Consider the following 14124-nt stretch of genomic DNA (forward strand, 5'->3'; position numbering starts at 1 on the left):
TGTGTGTGTGTGTGTGTGTGTGTGTGTGTGTGTGTGTGTGTGTGTGTGTGTGTGTGTGTGTGTGTTTAATATACCAAACTTCTGATTAATACAAATTTAAGTGTGTATTTTTGTGTTTCCTCCGTTTGGAAAGAGGATATTTAAAAACAATACACTCTTGCGTAAACTTGACATAAAAATGCTAATCTTACATTACTTTCTTTACATGCTTCAAGTAATAAAGCAGATATAATATAACACACAAAAGAATTTATTAGACTTTTACTAGTGCTTGATGATTTGATTTTCACATTTTAAATCGCAGAGTTTTCATAGTAGTTGTCATTCTGTAGGAAAAGCTATGTTTAATGGGAAAAAATTAAACTGCAAGGCTAAAAAAAAATCTTTTGATTTGAAAGCAAAGGCAAGCATTAAATGCCTTTTTCACTAATTGAGTGCATGCATGCAAGTGTCCATCCTACCTAGTATGAAGCTTTTAATATATCAGAGACTAACTGCTTGCACAGATTAATTGATGATGATGTTTTCTTGGAGTACTGTTAATTGTATATATTTTACTTCACACTTTAAATGTCTCTAATTTAATACACTACTTCAGGTCCCAGCAATTGGGCTTTTGGCTTGTTATGTTGCAATCAAAATGGGTATTAAGTGTCTTTTATTGAATCGTGAAGGGCAACCTGGTGATTATTAAGAAAACCTTTCAGTGTGTTAGTTATTACCAAATACTGTGCCAAGAGTTTGCATGATAAATAGCATCTGGCTCAGACTGAGTTTAAGATTGCATTTGTTATGAGAAAGTTAGGGAGAGGGAAGGGAAACCTTGTCTAATCATAATGTATGGCTGGTGCCAATATGTCAGTTTTCTGTCAACTAAAAGATGATTTAGAAAGGAAAAGAACAATTCATGTATGTACATACAGTCTGAATGTAATCCAGGAAATCGCAGTACCCTGCGGATCCACATGCCATGTATGTAAGCTATTAGTAGTAATTAATTTCCAACAATCTAACCTGGGAAGAATCCAATAGCCTTACAGACCCTGACAAATTAAATTGTTGTCAGGATGACTGTACATCTTTGCCAGCTGGGAAAACATCTCTCTCTCTCTCTTTTTTGCCATAAAATGAAAATGCCTTTTCTAGCATTCTAGAAATATTTGGCACTGTTTTCTGAGAAACAAATCTCTGTTGGTTTCAGCTACTAAATTTTCCAAGAGTTTGAGTTCCCGAGGGTTATACTTTTGGCTTCAGAAACTTTAAATTCCCTGGGAGGATTTTAGGGTGTTATCCACCTCTGATTCTAAAGGCTTGTTATGCCTTACTGGTGGATTCTGATGAAGTTAAAAGGATCAGATTGATTTATCAGAAGGCATGACTACTTGGAAAAAAGGCTTTAAATCTAGCCAGATTTTTCTGGAGTTAGAGACAAGAGGTGTTTTGTTAATAATGAAGGATATGTCTGGATAACCTGGAGTGTGTGTATGCTTGCTAAGAAAACAGCAAATTTGGTTCAAATATGCATATAGATGTTGTGATCACAGATAATATTTGTATGATCTTTGTACTGAAACAATTACTCTCAAGTTACCTGGTACCTGCTCAAACCAAAAATTTGAGGGTGGGGGGAGGGAGCAGGAAGTGGGTCTTGGTTGAGGCTTTGGGAGTTGTCACTTACACTCCCTAATTTATGCATTTCTAATGAATCCCAAATGTATTTCTCCAGTACAAGATTGCCATATTTTCTGGCATGCAACACCAACTTTTTTCTGAAATTCAGTGTCTAGAATTGGGGGGAAGGGGGAGTATTGTAAGTGAGGAAATAAGATGATAGTAGTTTCTGCCTCCTCTGGAAGAGAAGCAAAAGTAACACTGCACATGCTGCACATGAAGCATGAATGCTCACTGACTACTGGCTGTGATCTCTTTTTCTTTTTCCCTGGCTTGGCAGAGGCTCCTGCAGCAGTAGTAATTTAGACTGGAAGGATTGAGATTAAAGGGCACTCTGGGAAGATTTTATTTTTTTTATTTTTGAGAAGCTTGCCTAAGACATTGATCTGAGCATATTGACCCAGCAATAAGTGATTATTTCAGCATGGAGAATTGCCATTACAGTTCCATATACACATTCAGCATATAACATACTTCCTATGAAGCAGGGAAGGAAGTAGTGCATATGAGTCAGACCATGAGTGGTTCCTGTTTTATTTTTGCATCTCCTGCAATTTTTTTCTATAATCTTCAGCATTTTAGTCTCTGAACTCAGAAACTACCATGGGTTCTCCACCTGTAAAATAGGATTGATAGCAACTTCCTCCTGGAGGTATTATGAGCCTTAATTAATATTTGGAAAGTGCATTAGGGTATTTGGATGGAAAGTACAATATGTATAAAGTGTATAATATGTATTTATGCATTTGAGCTGGGAGAGAAAAATAGCCAAATGTGTCTTCAGTGATTTCAGGAACCACTAAAATTTATAGCCAATTATGGGTCACTTTAGGGAAAAAGTAGGAACAAAACTGTATCTTTTGGACGATATTAAGCGGTCACTTGAGACAGAAGACTTCTTATTAGGAGCACATCTTAAAATTGTTTTCATTGTATTTTCAAAAATAATCTGATTATAAAGTATAATTCTAGCCATTAAAAATCTGAACCATTTCAGTCAGGGTTGCCAACTGTCCATAAATTTACAGACACTCCATAAATAACCAGGCTGAAAATGCCTGTCCATATACTTCATGAAAAGATTGTGTCCCTGTAAGCACATGAAGCAAAAACAGCTCTGTAAAATCAGCTCCATAAAACCACAGAGCTGATTAAGGCTCTGTGGTTGGAAAATAAGCTGGATGCAATGTTGAAGCACAGACCCTGAAGGCCATTCTTCTCAGGGCTTTATGTCTTCTTCCTCAACCCCTATCCATGCTAGTGCTGGTACTGCCTCCCATCTGCCTGTAACACTGCTGGGTGGCAGACAATGGTTCTTCTTTGGGGGTCTGTCGTGGGGCTGCAGGGAGAAGGCTGGGAGACAGCATGGATGTAGTCAGGGATACAGAGGTGTGGAGGTCAGTAGGGACCCCTGGGGTGGAGACAGTATATTGTAAAACCATTGTTGCAGTCAAGTAAGGTTGCCAACCCAATACATTTTTTCGTACTGATAATATGCAAACTTTTTACTGACAACCAAACTTTTTTGCTATGGTTTAAACACAGTCCTTGTCCAGAGTCTGGCAGAAGGTTTACATTTACAATATGTAAAATATAAATCAGTAAACAAATTTTGTTGTCAGTAAAAAGTTTGCAGGTTGTCAATAAAATAAAAATGTTCTTAGGTTGGAAACCCTGATCTCACTGGTTGCAGACAGGTTAATGACCAAATAGAAAAATGAAATTAGCCTGGATTAGGCTTTTGGAATAAATGGTTTTTAGCCTTCCCCCACCAAAATAAACTACTAAAATATGAAGGCACAAAAGAGAGAATTATGTAAGAAAAGACAGAATTTTTTTTCTTTCCCTTTGTTGCATCCCAGGATTGAGGTAGGATATAGAACTTGATGCATAGATGGATTAAATGTTTGGAACAGTTTAACTGATCAACATCTTACTTATAGCTCCAGTTGCCCAATAATGTGTTGATAAAATAGCACAGAATACAAATCAGCACTAACTGGAAAGCGGCACAGATAGGGCAAACTTAGGAGCTGTCTAGGCTATAATTATTTCTGTCAAAGTGCTGATTAGATGGAGGAGAATCACTAAAATAAAAGAGTGGCTGTTGAAAACATATTCCATTCCAATGACCTTTGATTACACTTGCTAAGTTTTTTTTTTCATAGATGTTTTTTCATAGACGTTAGGGCTGGAAGGGACCTCGGAAGATCATCGAGTCCAGCCCCCCACCCAAAAGGGCAGGAAGTCAGCTGGGGTCATAGGATCCCAGCAAGATAAGCATCCAGTTGCTCTTGAAGGTGTTCAGTGTAGGTGCTTGAACCACCTCTGATGGCAGACCATTCCAGACCTTGCGGGCTCGGACAGTAAAGAAATTCTTACTTATGTCCGGCCTGAAACGGACGTGCAGTAGTTTATGACTGTTTGACCTCGTCATCCTTTGGGGTGCTCTGGTGGACAAACGTTCCCCCAGATCCTGGTGGTCACCCCTGATAAACTTGTAGGTGGCCATCAGATCACCCCTAAGCCTGATATTTTGGCTCATAAATCTTGTTCATCTTGAAGCCCAGAGTTTTATGGCATATTATTTTTACATAATAGTCTATTTTTTAAGTGTCTCAAAACACACTTTGATACAAACATGATGGGTCAGAATCCTAATAGTTATTGAATATCATCAGTGCCTCAAAAATGTGTCTAGTACATTTTATTCTTTTTAATCCAGACTCTTCAAGGCAAAGTTAGTCTTCAAAGTTATTCTGTTTAAAATATTCTTTGGCCAAATTTTATTGACAGAAAATTCTTTAACAGAAAATTGACTCTTTGGATCATTTGTACATCCCGAATAGTTTAGATTGTGCTCTGTCATTATAAACAACATTTAGTACATTATAACAACGAAGTGAAAGTGGGATGAAGAATATTTCATCTGGAATTAATTTTAAGTGTAAGAAAAAAAGTTATTTGTTTTGTTTTATTTATTTGTTTTTCAAAGCAAAGTAAATGTCTAGATGCCAATATGATGTTAGAAACCACTGATATCATGAATAAGACAGGTATATCCCAGTTACCCATGGCTGTGGTTGACAGACCAGAAATTTGTTATTCTTCTAAATTATATATAGTCTTTGAGTCTACTTGCAATCTTGTTTTAAAAGCATCACTTTTTTGTCTGAAACTGGTTTAAGATGAACCTGGTTGAATGCAATATCAGACTTAAATGATTTGGGTCAAAACTTTTTATGAAATTTCTGCCCCAGACACCCTTCCTGGTTCAAGTTAAATCAGTCCCCCAGCATCCCAGCATGATTTTCAGCCCTGGGCTGTGCTGTACTGTCTGCTACAGATAGCAGGGTTGGCCCCACCCCTCTGCTCCCTAGCTGGAGATGATTTCCTAATACACAGCCTACCTTTTCACTTAATTACTCCCACCTGAATTTCCTTGTTCCAGTCTTATTTCCTTTCCTTCCCCGGTATTTGCACCTTTTAAAGTTTTGTTCAATGTTTTGAAACCCCTCCTTTCCCCTTTAGGAGCCTTTCTTTGCAAGCTTTTCTCCTGAGACACCTGTTCCACACCTTGCTTCTCTTCTCCAAATTCCCTAATCTATACCTATATCAATAACTTTTCTGTAATCCTGAGCCCATGGCAGAAAGCTATATTCCAGATGCAGGGACAGTTTATTATTCCAACCATGCAGGATGAGTTTAACTGGCTGACATTAAGTCCTTTTGTAATTTTTTTGGGGGTGGGAGAGAAAGAGGTATTTTTCCTGTTGATCACAGTAATTTTTTTTAGGCTTCGGGACTTTGTGGTACTCTGTTGCTTTACATATTCAGCCCAAATGATGTAGGCCCCTATTTTTTTTTCTTGATACCATATCACATTGCAAATTAATACCCGGTGGCCTTCTCTTATTGCTGCTTTCGATGTCTCCTATGCTAGCTAAAGAAGTTACACACAAACTCCTTTAAGTGATTAGAAATGGGTTTAAACCTGTAACAGAAAATAAGTTCAGTGCATATAAACCAGTTTCAAAATGGCTGAAACTGGTTTACGATGAACCTGGTTGAATGCAATATCAGACTTTAATGACTTAAATGATTTGGGTCAAACCTTTTTATTTCTGTCCCAGACCCCTTCCTGGTTCAAGTTAAATCAGTCCCCCAGCATCCCAGCATGATTTTCAACCCTGGGCTGTGCTGTACTGTCTGCTACAGATAGCAGGGTTGACCCCACCCCTCTGCTCCCTAGCTGGAGTAGTGAGGACTGGCTGACAATGGCAGGGGGAGGGAAGGGGGAGCCAACAAGCCCAGCTGTGGATACAACCCAGTCTGCAAAATGGGGACTGCCCCCTCAGGCAAACCCCAGCTGGGGTCTTAGGTGAGGGAGAGGGGTTAAACACCTCTTCCCCCACTCAGACTTACTGCTGACTGCAACTGTGGATTACAAATCCCAGAGGCACCTGGAAGCAGGAAGAGGAAATGATAAGCAGCCCTGCAGAATCCTGCTGTTGTAATTCTGGACTGCAAATCCCTGAGACTTCAGGGCAGCAGGAAGAAGAAGTGAATACACAGCCAGAGAACCATGCTGTATTGCCCTCTGGCTTCTTGTCTGAACCACTGCAGGCATGTGGCTGCATTTTCTGAATCACAGGTAAATATCTTGTTTACTTGCATTTCCATTTAATCTATGCAGCTTAGACTAACCTGCAAAGACTGAATCGATTCAGCCTTGGGCTTTTTGACTGTCTGTGCATAGCCCTAGGGAGAGAGTACATGTGTATCAGATTACATTTTTTTTCCAAGTAGATTCAATTGCATTTTGAAAAAGGAAAACTTAATTTTATAATTTTCGGCCTACAGTTCTGTTTTGTCTTGATCAATTTTACTAATATTTCTAATGTAACTAGTTATAAGTTGTCTACTCTCCCCTCCAGATCATGGATGGATACATTAAAAACAAACTTAACAACTACCCAAGTGACATACTCATCCAGCTCAGTTTTTTAAAATCTATCTCTTTGTTTCTTAATGGTCCTTCAGGCAGTTTTCAGTGCAAACCAACACTGACCTGAGAAAAGGTAGTTTGTGCCTGAAAGCTTGTCAAACTTCTCTTTCAGCTATACAGTTATTCTAATTAGAGATATCACCAAAAAACAAAACAAAAAAACCCCAACCATTCTTAGACATTTCTTGGATCATCACAAGTACTACAGTCCAGCAACTACAACTCGACTACAAACCAAAATTGGTGTCCAGGTTTTCATAAGATAAAGCTCTTGGCTCAAATGAAGTTATTTACATATATCACCTTCCTCACATCTACTAATTTAAAAAAGCTGTAAAAAAAAAAATCAGATTTGTTCAACAAGATCTTTTCCTTTATGCTGTTAACTTTGCATGCTACATCATTTTATAGCCTTTGTGATTTTTCTCTCAGTAACTGGTCAGTTATTTTGAGAGAGAAATTTGACTTACAAGAAACTGAATGCCAGGCCCCAACCTTTATTTTTCTTTAAAGAATGGCTGCTCTAATTCCTTTTCTGAATCAATTTCCTTACAATCTGAGACGCTGTAACGTTGCAACTGTCTAAATGTTGAGATTTATCTACTGCAAACTTTTAAAGTACTTCCTTACGGGCTGTTTAGAAATAGCTGTGTTTCTGTCATCTTTATTACTTAATTGTCCTATTTTTCCTTTTTATGTCTTACTTGCTTTTAAATATCTATTTTAAAGGGAGATTTTCACATCACAGCTTGCATAAACATTACAGCAGTGGTTCTTGACCTTTTTCAAACTTGAAACACCCCCTTGTTAGGCGTGGGTTACCTGGAAAATGCTGGCTCTTAGTTTTCACTCATTCTTTGACTACAGAAAAATATTAGAGCAGTTTTTCTGTTGCAGAGAACTCAAAGAACATAAGAGGCCAAAAATGTTTTTAATGCTATAGGTTCATATTTGACATCTCTGGGTTTATATTGTGAGTCAAGTTTGCACACCTAACAGTGCTTACATTGTATGACACCCCAGGGCATCCCTGAATGGACCTCAAGGCGCCCCAGGGTACCACAGGACCCTGGCTCAGAGACACTGTCTTATAGCATATTTTAAGTGTTGGAGACATTTGATCTTCAGTTTAGTTTCTCGTTATGTGCCCCTTGCATGCCAAGGTCTTCTATGTATTTTGTCTTTTTACGTTCATTGTGAAAAAAATTTTTATAATGGTGCAGCCAGTCCTTGAAAGTTTGAAATAAACAGAATATAAATCACAAAATGCATTTTTCTCCAGAAAATACCAAGTATTGAGAGAAGGCAGGAACTTAAGAATAAATTTTAAAAAGGAGGGGAGGGAAGGACAAAAAAATAAATGAAAAATGGAAGGAGTTATTTATTACTTGTTTCAAACATATGCTCTAAAAGATTGCCTGTTCAGACAGGAGCAGAGTGCATTCCTCTTCCCCAGTCCACCACTGCTAGGTCAGGTAAATTAAGGCCAGTCATGAAAGACGGTTGAAATGGCTTATATTTTCTACTGTAAGAATTTCATTGGTCTACCCAGTTTATCTGGCTAATTTCTCAGTATTATCACCATAGTGTAAAAAATGACTATCAGAATAATATGAACTTGATATTTTATACTACTTCTCTGTTCATATTATACCAACTTCTAAGAACAGTAGAATGTGAGATCTAAATAGAGCCCTTAGATGATAACTTAATTTTGTCCAGTTACTCCCAGAGCCAAATTAATATCTTCAGTGAGTCCATGCATAGATTTTATAAACATTTCCAAATCAGTAGCAGGGTTGCTCACCACAGTTTAAGTGTCTTCCTACTGAATGGTTTTGTATAATTTTTTTTTAATTACCAAAAACTGTTAATTACCTGGAAAAAAAATTCTTCCAGCAAAATACGAATGGCTTTTATGCCAAAAGACTTTACTTACAAATAATCAGTTCCTACAGGTCAATTGTGCACTTCGAGGTTTACTCAGGAAGCATGGACCCTGTCATTGCTGCATGTACTTAGATGGAATGGAAGTTATCGCTTAATTATTCCATTTTAAGACTGGATAGAAAAGGGGTCATTAAGGGTTTAAAGCTTTAGTTTCGATTTATGTAGCTTGAAAGTATACTTATGAAATGTAAGAGCTTTTCTCTTTGCATAAATTAATTTAAAATCATAGACTTTTGAGTGCTCTTCAGAAGGTAAATGGGATTCTGATTAATTTTAGTTCTGCGATTGCAGGACCTAATAGTTAACTAAATTTAGACTGAAATCATGAGCAACTTGAAGAGAACCATTATTTGAGATATGTGTGAAAATGTCAAATGGGTCTGGTGAACATGTGTTTCTTTTATGAGATGCAACCAAATGTTTAGTTTTCCAATCCATATAATAAATTGTATATATTGCACATTCCTCCTTTTGCAGCACATGATCAGTGTGTGAAAACCATTATTTTAAAAGCTGTAAGCGGTCAGTGAAATGCTAAGACAGAGGGGAAGTATGTAGCATTAATTTTTATACTGCTGTGGCATCAGTCTACTTTGAAATATGATATGTTTATATCTCCTTAGTTATCCTTACATCAATATGTAAAGCATATTGGCAAGTATCAAAACAGTTGCACTGACAGACTTCCAAGTTCTTTAGATCAATACGCCCTTCTGAATGTCCTTTTAGTTATGAAGCTTATGTATCTTTTCAATTAAATATATCCCTTTTGAGGTAATTTTGGAAAATGGAGCTTGAAATCAAGAGTGCCAGATGTACCTGGTGTAAAATCTTGAATTGCAGGGTAGTTTTCTGACCCTAATCCTAATTTCCCATTGTTTCACATTGATAATGTTTTTCCTTTTTCCACCATATCTGTACTATGCAGAATATATCATCTGAAAAGACAAGAATTTTAAATACTTTTATTCTGGAAACTTTTATTTTGTCAGCCTTCTGTGAATTTACAGTATTTTCAGCTAAATCCCTTGTTTGCTATTAGAAAGAGATTAAACTTCTGAATTTTGAATTAATCATTTTTTTCATCCAGAAAGATTTTAATAATATAATCAGTTACCTTAACCCCCTCAAATTAATGCAGTGAATAACTCAAATCAGTTTCAAATAATTTACAGGAGATGAAAACAGGTTCATACTAAGAGACAGCTTTGATCTTTTATTCAAGCTGGTTCTATGCGAACAGTTGCAAATGTTATTTGAGAAATGACTCCCATAAAAGCTAGAAAAAAATACTTGTAATTAAATTTTGTATATAGAATCATAGAAAATTAGGGTTGGAAGGGACCTCAGGAGGTCATCTAGTCCAAACCCCTGCTCAAAGCAGAACCATCCCCAACCCAGATCATCCCAGTCAAGGTTTTGTCTAGCCTTGGAGGTCTTAACCATCCTTGGACGTTTTTATTTCACAACCACTCTGGGTAACCTGTTTCAGTGCTTTATTACCTTCCTTGTGAGAGAACTTTTCCTCATATCTAACCTAAACTTTCCTTGCTGCAGCTTGAGGCCATAGCACCTCATTTTGTCATCTGCCACCACTGAGAACAGTCTAGCTCCATCCTTTTTGTAACCACCCTTCAGGTAGTTGAAGGCTGCTATTAAATCTCTTCTCAGTCTTCTCTTGTCCAGACTCAAAAAGCCCCGTTCCCTCACCTCTCCTCATAGGTGTGTGCTCCAGCCCCACTAATTATTTTCGTTGCCCTCTGCTGGACTCTCTCCAACATGTGAGATATGTGTGAGAGAGAGAGTGATGTGTGTTTTGGGGGGGGGTGTCTGGGTCTGTCTGGGTGTGTGTACACATACACACCCACATACCGTATTTGAAAAAAACATAATGTAGTAGGATGGTTTATACAAGAAATGGTTTAGTCAGAATATTTGAATAGCTATGGCTGTTCCAGCCTCCAGCGTTAACTCGGTTATTTTCCATATTCTGTTGTTTAGCCTGTACTTTAACAAAGCCAGTAATACCATACTTTTATTGTGTACATTTAACAAAGAAAACAGGAATAGACCATGTTACCTGTGCACCACATGTTAAGCAAACATGGCAGGAACAGCTATTTTTTTTAATTCTTGACTTTAACTGTTTCATGGTTCAAATTTATCGTTCTTTTAAAATCTGTTTGTTTAGAGAGGAATTGGTTGTATTTTAGTGTACAGGTATAAATGTGGCATACAAAAAGGCTGATTTACTACTATTTTTTTTCCACTGGACAGATACAAGGCTAAGACATGACTTTTAGTATGCATCTTTCTCTAACAAACCTGGGATCTAAGTCAGGGTGCAGGCATTATTCTATTAGAGACATTAAATTATGTTAAGGCACAGATTGTAGGATTTGCTTATGGAATAAAATCACTTATAAGTGCTTATTGCTACATTCTAAACTCATACACCTTTTTTAGTTTAAAAAAGCAATGTTATGCTTTGTAAATAGCTAGCTTCTTTCATCCAAGGTGCTAAGTCATTTAAAATAATTGATTATCATAATACTCTTGTGGGGCAACAATTTAGTATTTCTTTATATAAATGTGCAAACTAAGGCCCCGTGTGCACATTACATTTAAAGTGTGATTAACCAGTTAATCGTGTCTTAAGTGGTAACCCAGCCACACATTCAGTCAATTAATGGTGTAATAGAAAGATGGATAAGCTACAAAGTTATTAATCAAATTACATGTAATAAATTTGTAGCTGATTCTTACTATACTGTTAATTGTAGCTGGGAGTCCTGTCAGCTGATCACATTTCCCTGCTGGGGAGACTATGTCCACCCCTAAGCCTTGGAACTCTGTTGACAGGGCTTCCAGCTGGCAGGGGGGGCAGTGCACTCCCTTTTGACTCGGAGTCTGTGGTTGCTGTCATCTCCCGACAGCAGGGGCATCCCACACATCCCTGCAGCTGGGAGACTGTGTGGGTTGCCCCCAAGGCTGGAAGATCACAGTGGCTGCATATAACATGTGGATGGGACTTCAGTTTGCACATCTGTATAAAGAGATACTAAATTATGGTCTCTCACCTGAAGCTGAGGTTCCCTTGCAATATGAACTCTCATGCAGTACTTTGTATATTGAAGGTATTTGCTTACTATCAGCCTCTTGATGAATTTTTAAGATTCATCCAACACGTAGTTTATTGGAGCTCCATCACCTTACTGAACACTTTAGGATATTTCCCCAAATAATGCTTGGAAAAATAAATACGACCTCCTAGTGAACAGCCAATTCATGGTATCTGGATGGTCTGTTAAAGAGTTCTGGCAGCTTTATCATGGATATTAGCTGACACCTTCATGTTAAATCTCTTACCTCACTGATCATTAGTCTCCGTGTTAAGCCAAAAGCAAAGAGATAAAGGGAAAGATGTGAGAATTGCAGTAAAAACTAGACAAGCAAATTAGCTGAGTGGCATCTGGTATACAGATGCAAGGCAGCCAGTAGCTGCTGTTTGCCTTACCACTCTTTCACCTAATTTTCAGCCAATGTCTTATGTGGTATTCCAGGCATAGGAGAATAATCATTTTCTTTCTAATGCCCAAAGTCAGCTGGTACATCCTAAGAAACAGGTTTACACTTGTAGTAGTGAGACAGGTATCTAAACATATTAATCTTCCAATCCTCCCATAATTGAAGCACCTGATGGTTGAAATTCTGCTTTCTGTCAAAAAATATTTAAAACACAGCAGGGTAGAAATCAATCCCTAAGATGGTCTGTCATTATCCTTCCTGCAAGTCACAGAGTAGGGGGGAGCTCAGGTGGTAGAACAGAAAGAATTTTTTCTTGCCATGACCACCTATCTCTTTCCCCCGGGCCTTCTCTTCCAAAACAGGTACCAGATTTTGCATTGAAATGAACATGGTCTTTTTGGTTCTATTTTGCATTTTGTTCTGCCAGTATAAGTTAACTGATTTCTGGTAAAAGTGAAGGCATGTTGAATCCTTGAATATTCTGATTCTTTAGCTGCAGAATTTTGTTTTACTTTTTAACATCACTTAAAGACATTGAGTACATCCTGCATGTGCAATTAATGTGACCAAACGAATTCCAGTGCAGTTTGCACTGGAGTCAAATTCTCCTGGGTGCAGTGTCTACACGGGTGCCCAGAACAGCAGCACTTTGAACTGGGGCGGACCAGCTGCAGACTGGGTGGAGGAAAGAGGGGTAAGCCCTGGGCTCCAGGAAGCAGTGAGGAGCTGGCTGGGGCAAGCAGGCAGCCCCTGCACTTTCTCTAACAAGGCACTTTTTCTTATCTCCTTTGTGCCCCAGCCAGCCCCTCACCATCTACATGTGCATTTCAGGACACTTAATTACTTTACTATAAGATAGCACTGTCCCCAACAGAGTTATGAGAGAGTTAATTAATTTACTGTACCCTAATACCAGCATGTGTGATGGTGACACTTTATTGCGGAGCTAATTAGTCTACTCAGAAGTAATGGGCACATATATTACACAGGGGGTGCAGCTACAACAGAAGAGCTAGTAACTATACCTGATTCTAATATGAAAAATAAGATCCTTTAAGGAGTCATACCTCAGTTTTAACTGTAAACAATTAGCCATGCTGCACATTTGTGTAAATTAGGTATCTGGCTAGTTTCTGTTCATGCCCACCCTGACAATAGCAGAACTGGTGGTGGGGAGGGGGGTAAGCTTGGCACCAAGCTTAGGCACCAGCTATGAGTGGGTGTCAGAAACACTCTGAGTCTTTGCCACAACAGGGACGTAGGACACAGGCAGTGCAGCCCTGCACCCACCAGAGTATTTGGGGGTGGGTTGGTATGTGGGGTGAGAAGAATGGTGCTCCCCATACCTTGGGGAATCCTTGCCACAACAGGTTCAGCCCTGTATTTTGAGAGAGAGGAGCACCAGGTATAGCTCTTGGGGAGCCCATGCCATAGGGCTGTTGCCACCATAGCTTATGGTCTAAATGAGCTCACTACTCATCTGAACCATGAGACTTTCTGCAGTAGCTGTTTGATGCTTTTGTGTTCTGGGAAGATATATGTATTCCCTCCCTAACAGGTGTTGTGCTTGCAGCTCCTTGCATTCTTCGATAAACAGTGATTCTGGAAAATGTGTTCTGTTTTATGGAGTAATTTAGGATGACAGAATACACGTTTTCATTAGTGCAACGAGAGGTCTAAAATAACAGCTGCAGAATAATGCTATTCAGTCTGTACTTTGGGAAAATATCATCCTGAGATTCCATTTTATACCATTGGTTATTTCATATGTAATTTTCTTGTTAAAAACTAGCCTTTTCTATCTCTTTCAGTTCACCTCCCTGTGCATTGCTTTATACTATAACTCTCTTTTGCCAATCCAGCCTGCTTCTCCAGTGAAGCTGGTCCACGCCTGTGTTGCAGGAAAATGAAGCATTTATTTCAAGCCTTGATCTTGGGAATATCCCCAAAGTAAGATGTGTAGCCCA

At 38.4% G+C, this 14124-nt stretch overlaps 1 protein-coding gene and 1 long non-coding RNA gene across 3 annotated transcripts in view; one reads left to right on the plus strand and one right to left on the minus strand.

Moving 5' to 3' along the window:
• CDKAL1 (CDK5 regulatory subunit associated protein 1 like 1) overlaps positions 1-14124 on the plus strand; it is an 877582-nt gene that overhangs the window by 744620 nt on the left and 118838 nt on the right. The gene's annotated exons all lie outside the window — the stretch shown is intronic.
• Positions 3976-14124, minus strand: part of LOC109301995 — an 18165-nt gene continuing 8016 nt past the window's right edge. The window contains exons 2-3 of the long non-coding RNA XR_002098681.1: positions 5248-5251; positions 3976-4100 (exon numbers count right to left, since the gene is read on the minus strand). This is a non-coding gene — a long non-coding RNA (uncharacterized LOC109301995). The remainder of the gene's footprint in view (positions 4101-5247; positions 5252-14124) is intronic.

Source organism: Gavialis gangeticus, unplaced genomic scaffold, assembly GCF_001723915.1.
Source record: "Gavialis gangeticus isolate Ggan-Ray unplaced genomic scaffold, GavGan_comp1, whole genome shotgun sequence".
Lineage (NCBI taxonomy): Eukaryota > Metazoa > Chordata > Crocodylia > Gavialidae > Gavialis > Gavialis gangeticus.